The sequence below is a fragment of the Mustela erminea genome, chromosome 19, assembly GCF_009829155.1.
Source record: "Mustela erminea isolate mMusErm1 chromosome 19, mMusErm1.Pri, whole genome shotgun sequence".
NCBI classification, from domain to species: domain Eukaryota; kingdom Metazoa; phylum Chordata; class Mammalia; order Carnivora; family Mustelidae; genus Mustela; species Mustela erminea.
In genome coordinates, this window is record NC_045632.1 from 30,355,250 (window position 1) to 30,364,163 (window position 8,914).

General features: G+C 45.2%; 1 protein-coding gene across 1 annotated transcript in view; it reads right to left on the reverse strand.

Annotated features, from left to right (window-relative positions):
- TOX3 (TOX high mobility group box family member 3) overlaps nt 1–306 on the reverse strand; it is a 111,841-nt gene extending 111,535 nt beyond the window's left edge. The window contains exon 1 of the mRNA XM_032325403.1: nt 229–306. The gene's annotated coding sequence lies outside the window, so the exon portion shown is untranslated. The remainder of the gene's footprint in view (nt 1–228) is intronic.
- Nucleotides 307–8,914: the final 8,608 nt, after the last annotated feature.

The window sequence follows — 8,914 nt, forward strand, 5'->3', positions numbered from 1 at the left end:
GCGTCCACACGCCGTCCGCTCTCTTGCCACCCCTCGTTCCGGCATTTCCTCCCCTCGTCCCCTTCGTCCCTCGTGGTGCCGGTCCCCCGGTCCGTCTACCCTACTCCGCCTTTACGCAGGAATGGCCCCTACTCGGAGGCACCTAACCGAGCAGCTAACCGGCATGAGGGCCTCCCGGGACCCCATGTACACCTGTGGTATTTTCCAGAAGGGGTGTTGGTGCCTGACCTTTCACAGGTAGGCAGACTTGAAGCTTCCCGAGTTAAGCCTTGTGTCGGTTCTCTCCGTATTTCCTTTGCTCTTGTTTGTATTCGAAAGGCATTTGAGTAACTGGATCTAGGCGGATCATTCACTGCTCTCAGAGAGAAAATGTCCCCATTTTCCTAAAAGGTTCTGGGTGATTAACTTCCTCAAACAGCACTCACCCACCTCCTCTTTCTCTCTCTTTCTTTAAGCTACATCTCTCTCTCTGTGTCCCTGTCTCTGTCTCTGTCTCTCCCCGCTCCTTCCCCTCTTCCCTCCACGCCCCCCCCCCACATTGCTTTATTGCTTTGGGTTAATTTGAGAGTTTGACCCTCAGCCTTGGCGAAGGGAAGTGACTTTATTGCTTAGATGAGAACGTTAAGGAAAGGCGGTGGGATTTTTGCCCCCACCCCCCTTCCCCAGTTTGGTTATCTAGAAGCTGCTTTAACCGGAATGGAGAAAGGGAGAAATTTCAAATATTTTAGCGGACACTCTCCAACACTTCCGTCGCCTGAACACACTTGGCTGGCCCCGGGGCCTGAACTTTTTCAGAGGAGCTTCAGATGGGTTGCTTTTCTTCTGTTCTTCTGTTCTCCAAAGTAGGCTCTCCAGCTTGGTGACACCTGTGTGTGTACCTTACCCCAGTATTATCTTTCTGGAACCAAGCAGGAAAAATAAACGTCAATTAGGTGAAAGTTTGTGTATTTGCTCTTCTCTTAGCCTAAAGGTGTGTTTGGACACCGCCCGAGAGAGCGGTGTGTATTCAGGGAAGGAACAACTGCTTACATTGTCCCTGGGTTGACTCCTGTCCCCCCCCCCCAAAAAAAAGCTTAGGTCCTCTCTCCCGGGTCTCCATTTAACGTTGACAACCCAGCGGCGCTCCCTAATGGCTCAGCGGGTTGCACAAATTGGCAGCGAGCTGAGATATTATCAGGACAACACCCCATTGAGCAGGTTCTTGAAACTGCAGACGTGGAGGCCCTTTCTCTGGGCCACTGGGCGCCTGTGGCCTTTCCACCAATCAGAGCGGGAGGGTGCAGTGGCCACCTGTTGCCTCGAACGAGAACATCTTTTAAGTTTCACTATTAGTATTTAACAATGGCGTATAGGGCAGCATCTGGCCGCAGGAGAGAAGCAGCCTGCTGATCTGAGGTACCAAAAAAGAAATTTTTTTTTTTTTTTCTTGCAGATAGTTGTTAACCAGAGCCCCAAAGGCTGGGAAGAAGAAGTTTTTCATTTCACACTTCTCTTGCCCACCTTGTGCTCACTCTGGTGTAATCTGAGCTTGATTCCACGGGATGAGGGAAAGTATAATCAGAGTTACGGAGAGACTAAACCTGTAGTTGTAATCAGACCTCGGGGATCCGGAATACAAATACTCACAGTGGAAACCCCACTAGCTGCGAGCCTGGGAATTGCATGTGGGCTGACGTGTTGCCACAGCCCTGAGCTGTAGATGCTGGAAACTGAAGCGAGAACCTTCTCCCAGGAGGCTCCGGAGAGTTAGGAATGCGGGGTCACATCCAATACCACCTCTTGGCCCTTGTTTTGAAAAAGCCTTCCGCTTAAAACCCGCCCCATCCCCCTTATGATGCAAATGCCTTGGGGAAGGGAACAATATTCATCAGTCACTATTTTATTATGATGATGATTTAGGAGGTAAGGTAGGTGATTTTCGAGCGTAGATCTTGATTAAAAGGGGGGGGGGGCGGAAGGGCGGAGAAAAAGAAAGTGAAGGGTCTGAGATACTTGTGTTCAGTCAATTGGAACGGAAAAAATCCCTGGAACAGAAACAGGTCCTTCGGGAAGGCTGCTGACCTCACAGTCTTGCCTACAGTCTCCATGCCCTCAGCAGCTCCTCGCTTGCCTACCCCGTGCTGTTTTAGGCACTTGTGAATGAGAAAGAGGGTCCCCAGATGACATGCATGGAAATCCTCTGGGGACACTATGGTTTGGACCCGTCACACTCCTGGACACACATATATCCCCATGCACACATGGATGCATAACCCGTCCCATCCACTCACCGGGAGATCCTGGCTTGACACAAGCCACCAGTGCTACTGAGAGAAGCAATCTGAGAAACACACTCACAAGTAGTAGGAGGGATGCCAGGCTCTGTACTTCCATGATATTCGTAAAAGAAAGCTCGGGTTTGGGGAGGAGGGGGCACGGAACATGCCGGATGGCAGCCGTATCCCAAGAACCTTGGACTATGCTTGGTACTCAGGGGGGTTTGCAATGAATGAATATCCATTTAAGTGAGGACCACGAGAAGTAAGAACGGCAAGAAGGGAGAGGTGGAGAAAGGCAGAGACGGGGAGGGTAAACAGAGGTTTTAACTGTAGACAAGCATTCCCAGGGAACCTGGTCAAGGGAAGACTGGGGAAGAGCGACCCAAGACCGCTGATGTGGATAAGAACAACCTTCCTGAAGGTGCGCGGAGGGGTGGGGGTGGTCTTAGGCACGCTGCTGTTTTAGATCTCTTGTATACAACACAACTAGAATCAGACGTTGTTTCATTTCGAGTTGATCTGACACTGCTGCCCGTTGCGTTCAGAATACCACCCAATTTTAAGGGTTCGAGTGGATTTTGAAGCCCATCCATGGAAAACTTGAGAATGATGCCTTTCAAACATAAATGCAGTTGTAACTGCCTTGCTATTTGTCATCTTAAGGGTGTCACCTTTTTCGGGCTGTCAGCATTCGTTTCTGAAATGCCACAGACAAAGGTTTCCTTTGTACTAGGTTAGCCTTGAGTTTGAAGAAACTTCTCCAAGAACATATCTTAAACATGCTTTGAATTTATGCGGAGCGGTGCTAACAGTTACCGATTTGGAAGGGCAGTACAAGATTCAGCTATACAGAAAATAGAACTCCTGGGCATAAGAAAATTCCGGTAAAGTTTTTGGATGACATGAGTCAAAATGGTCAGTCTCATTAGCTTGATGTTTCCAATTGAACAGTACTATGATCCAAGAATCTCTTAAAAAAAAAAAAAAAAGCCAGCCAGGGGTAGAGGGGTGGGGGGGGTGGAAATACACAAGCTTATCTTTAAGAGATTCAGTGAAAATAAATAGTTTTTATGAAAGGAGAGAATTCATGATGGGAAAACTATCTTACCTCTTGAAAGAACTCGAAAACTCTGTTTCTCTACTCTGTGTCCAAATTAAGCAAGAACGTTCCCAGGAGGATTGCATTCAACCCGCCAAATATTATACCCAAAGATCTTCCTGAGATCCCAGCTTTTAGGGAATCTGTGAACAGTGATTTAACCTCTCTGGGAATTGGTTGCCCAGATGAGGATACTATTAAACATTACATACAGTTTAATTTTCCTGAGTTTGGGTCATGAAAAGTCCTATCCAAATATTATGATCCTTGTTTGCAGTATGTAATGTAGCCAAATTAACAGCAGCTCCAAATGGAAATTAACAAGGCCAGAGCTACTCCAGTTTCTTCTCCTCCTATTCCCATAGTAACAGCTAATGTATTATATTGGTAAAACATTTTATATTTGGTTTTATGTCTGAATTTGGCTTCCTGTCATAAAGCAGAGCATTTCTATCCAGCATGGATCCTTAGTATCTGTATAACTCATCTCCATGAAATTTAGAGTTTCATGTCAGAGAATCACGACTTTGCATTCGTCGTCTAAATCACATGCAGATAAAATCAAGTCGAGATCTACCAAGGCTCTCACAATAGTGGATGGTATAGAGGAAGCATTCCGACCTCGGGACCTCAGTACAAATCCCCAGAGCAGACTCTAAAACTAATCACCGGGAGAGAGTCCCACACAGGAATTAGGGTGTGAAAAGATCCCCAAGCTTTGTCATTGTTAGCTTCAGTTTTCCATGAGTCCAAACTTTTCAGGTCGGGAAATAGGAATTATGTTGATATTGTTACTTAGGTCAAAAAATGCAGGAACATGAGCAAACTGGGAAAAAATCAGCTCACTTTTCATACATGTTTTACATTTATGTATATACATATATACATACATACATATATATGTACTTACACATATATATATATACATACACGTGTGTGTGTGTGTGTATATACACACATATATATATTTGTGTGCATGAGATCACTTCTCCCATTACTACAACCAACTTTGGCCACATTGGTCTCTGTGCTACCAGGTGCAAGAACCACTCTAGAAAACCAGTCATTTTCCTAGTTGACTATTACTTTTACTAAGAATAGGTACAGCCATTGGTTCTGAGAGATATATAGTGATTAAGGAACCGTAACCCCAAAACCCTAGTAGCAAAAAAGTACTGAGCTGAGAATTCATTCCCAGAAATATGAAATGCAGCAAGTATTTGCTTGTGATCTAAGTAGCTCTTCAATAAAGCTATTTTAAAAACCAATACACTCAACACAATCAGGAGGTGTGCAATTTTCAGTGTGTTTACACCCTGCCTTAAAAAAAATATATCCTGTATTCACAGAAATCCTAAACTGTTGTCCTGCCTGTTTTCTGAAATATATTCTATTTCTTTTAAAGTGAAAGAATGACCTCTTTTGCAGGAACAATTTTCAGAGACAGCGTGTTTATCAAATGGTTTCTCTGCTTTCATAAAAACAATTTATTTTCACTGAACCCTTCAAGATAAGCATCAAAGCCAGGAAGAATGTACAATGAAGTTTATAATTACACTCCAGAAACAAATACGGGGTAGTTTTTATTTTGCTCAAGTGAAAAGATTTTTTTTTTTTTTTCCCAAAGAGACAAAGGTAGTGATGGGGGTGGAAGGGTTATATAGGAGTGAAAATCAGGAAGTTCAGAGGCTCTCCAGCAGGAGGGGTCCTGCAGTGTTGCCCACAAAGACCACTGCCAAACAATGAAAGCTGAGGGCCAGGACTCTCTTAGCCATGGGTGGGGTGGGAGGGGGTGGTCAGTCCATTTTTTTATTCTTCAGCAGGGGCCAGCTAAAAGAACATTAAGGAAAGAAAATCATTAAGCGGATATTAATTAAACCCTTCCATGACATCTGTATAGCATTGCTCATATATATCTCTCCCTGTCGGAGCCTCGGATGACATCCTTCCTTTGCTAGGCACCCATGCTTCTAGGCTTAACGGATGTGGCATGTTATTCTCAATAACCACCGAAAAATAAAATTGTCCAAATAAACAAGAAAAGAACCGAGTCGCATAAAGATTCCGTGTCTTAAGAAATGGGAAACAATTGCCTTTGATCACAGAACAGCCAAGGACCAGTAGCAAAATAATCTCCCCTAATTTACATAGATCTGTGCGTGCCAAGCAGATGAGTGTTTGCTTTTCGAGTAATAGTGCAGGTGCGTATCCTGCAGTGGCAAAATCTCTAACTCATCAAACTGTTTCGCCAGAGTGGGACATGCCCTCTTTTCTGGAACAGTTTCAAGCTCTCTCCCCAGCATTCCAGCCACCTGTTTATGGAGTTCAACCTCGGGAGTACATGCATGCAATTAGAAACAAGAAAATGAAAATAAATGACCTTGTTTGTTATTTATAACAAAGAAACTCAGCGAAATTAATGCTATGCAGCTTGACCTCTTGACCCGGGAGAAACAGCCACCTCTTGGCTTTGTGAAGGATGAATAATACTTCGCCAGCTCCCTTTTGTCTAGCCGGCCTGACTTTTGGCTGGTCACTAAAGCCGTATATCCAAAATATTAAATGTTTTACAAGTTAGATTAGAGGATTTGTGCTCTTTAAAAAAAACATGTTTAAAGAAGAGAGGCGAGTGGGCCAAAGACCTTGTCTTTTTAAGGCGAGCAGGTAAAATCACTTCGTTTTATCTAGTCAGTGTGTCCTGTGTCAACAGCATGTTGAAGAAAAGGAAAATATTAAAAACTTTGAACTACAGCTTTGGGAATTGAGGGATTCTTCAGTATGTAAAGGAACTCAGACCGAAAGGTGGTCTTGCCTAGTAGTTCAGGGAAACCATCGTTCCCTTGTTGTGGAGGCTGCTGGTGGGAAAGGAGAGGGCAACTTCCTTCCGTTATACAAATGCAGTGCAGACAGCGCCCCCAGGAGTTGTGCAAAGACGTAGCACTGTCATTCCTTTCCCCCTCAACTCGCCTCAACCCACACAGTCCAGAAACCCAGGGCAGGCAGCACATGGTGGAAAATATTTCAGAACCAGTAGTTGGGGGCTGCTGGGGGTCTCAGTCAGTTAAGCATCTTCCTTTGACTCAGGTTAGGTCACAATCCCAGGGTCCTGGGATGGAGCACCCTGTCAGGCTCCCTGCTCCGTCGGGAGTCTGTCTCTCCCTCCGCCTGCTGCTCCCCTGCTTCTGCTCTCTTACTCTCTCTCTCCGTCAAATAAATAAATAAAATCTTTAAAAAAAAAAAAAAAAAAGAAAGAAAGAAAGAAAGAAAGAGAAGAAAAGGACCAGTACCTGATTGAAACATCTTCAGGTAGAATCACTGGTCGCAACGGACACCCCATAACTTGTGTGGCTGGTCCTCAGGCTGGCCTCTGCTACGACCTATTGCCTTAGAATCCTCCTTCATTCACCCACAATGCATTCATCCCATGAGTGTCCTGGATTCTTCTAGTCCTTACATGAAAAATCTAAATTTGGTTGTTTTTCCTACTCAAGTTATTTATTTCATGTCCTATCTGTCCAGTGCTCCTAGGTCTTTGGCTGTTTTATTTTTCCCCAGGAAAAAAAAAGGTACTCTTTTCTCAAGAAGGACTCTCTACTGTCACTGTACAATGAAGCCAGTTTCATGCGAGGTGCAGACTGCCATGTGAACACTACCGTATTATTGACCAACCCTCCTCACCTTTTCTTTTCCTGCTGATGCCATCGGGTCCTTCACCGGGTGCCTCTCCCCACCTTCCACTGGCGGTGCTGCCGCCGTAAATCTGGAGCCATCACTACAAAGCCTCGTTGGTCACTCCCATACCCACACAGTAACAAAATTAAAGCCACAAAAGGTCCAATCTCCTGGTTCACATCCGTGGGACTGGTCAATTGTCCAGCCCAAAGAAAGAAGCTTCTGCACTTAATTGGTCTAAAGAAACCCATTCTGCAACCCAAAGCCTCATGTCAGTTATCCTTTCAGTGAAAGACTAAGCTCTCATAATCTAGAAACGTCACCAAATGCCTCCCACTGTGTGCTCCAGGTTCCAGGGGTTATAGCTGCTTTCAGGGGGGGAGACTTAGGGTAGCCTGCGATTACTCTATCTTACCCAAAACTGAAACTTACTATTCAACACATTCTCACTCTGCCTTTGTAAGTATGTGGTCCTTAGGTTCTAGAAATGAGGGGGGGGGGGGGCGGGAAGCATGATCACTATCCACCATGAGGATTTTAAGACACAGGGAAAGTATTAAAATATTGAAATTTTCTCATCGGTGTCATAGGAGAAGGACCCCCTCCTTGATGGTGTCAGCAATCATTTATTTACAGTTTATTTACGGGTATTATGGAGAACATGTTAGGGTGTTGCTCCGACAAGGGAGAGATTGTGGGTGATCAGGAGGATCAGGGGAAGCTTTCTGGAGAAGACAGTTGACAGTAGAAAGCATTTAGGGGAGGCAAGAGGGATGAAAGAGTGCCCAAGGGAGAGAGAGATTATGAACACAATTCTCGAAGAGAAGAGGTCCTATTCATGGTGGGGAGATGAAGTTGAGTTGGCCATTTCTTGGATAGGTTATGCTACGGTAACAAATAACCCCAAATACCTTAGAGATGTCAGTTTACTCACACAAAGGGCTGTTTGTTGCTCACCCACGTTTCTATTTTACCACCAACCAGCTGCCGCTCTGCCCCCCACTTCCATCTCAGGGCCAAAGCTGTCTTGTGGCAGAGGAAGAAGACAGAGTAGACCCTGCTATGGCGTTCCAAGTTCTCGCTTGCATCGTGGCCACTGACTTCATTGGCCAAAGCCAGTCAGAGGGCCAAGCCTCCCGCCAATGGGGCAGAAGGGATGATCTTCCTAGAAGGAAGAGCCTATAATTTTGCCATCATGCAGTCCGTGACACGGGAAGAGTTTTTTGTTGTTGCTGCTGTTGTTTGGGGACTTAGCAAAAGTCTCAGACCACCAGTAAAATTGTTCAGCAGAGCAGTGAGTGAGTGGTGAGGAGGTTGATGAGATAAGATGTTGGGAAGTTGTGGGAGAGGAGTCGGCCAGAGCAGAGAAGCCTGTGGGGTTGCCGAGTTAGATTGGACGTGGGTGGCTGCAAGGAAGATGAAACGAAAAACATGGTGGGGTGCTCTGATCTCCAATTTGAACTAACTCATCTATAGCAGATGTGTTAACGTTTTATGAGTTTATATCCCGTGCCAGTGGTGGCGCGATGTAGACATTTGCATAGGTACATATATATATTTTTTTACATCTTAATCCTCATGACATCTCCCTGAGGTAGAGCCTATGCCCCTTCCTCTTTAGCTCAAGAAGTGGGCTCGCCGAGGTTAAATGACTTGCTTCAGGACACAGGAGTGGCACACAGGAGCTGAGATGCAAATTGAGGTCTCTTCTTTCCACGGCATCACTGCAGGGCGAAGAAATAAAAGTGTCACCTCGCTTTAGTACTGACTTGTTATTCCTTATGTCTCCCTAATACCCAACTGTCTGAAAGTGAGGTTAATATGCTACTTTTTCTCCTCCAGCAGAAGTTGTCATTAACATGATGTTTCTATAAGCACTCCTTGC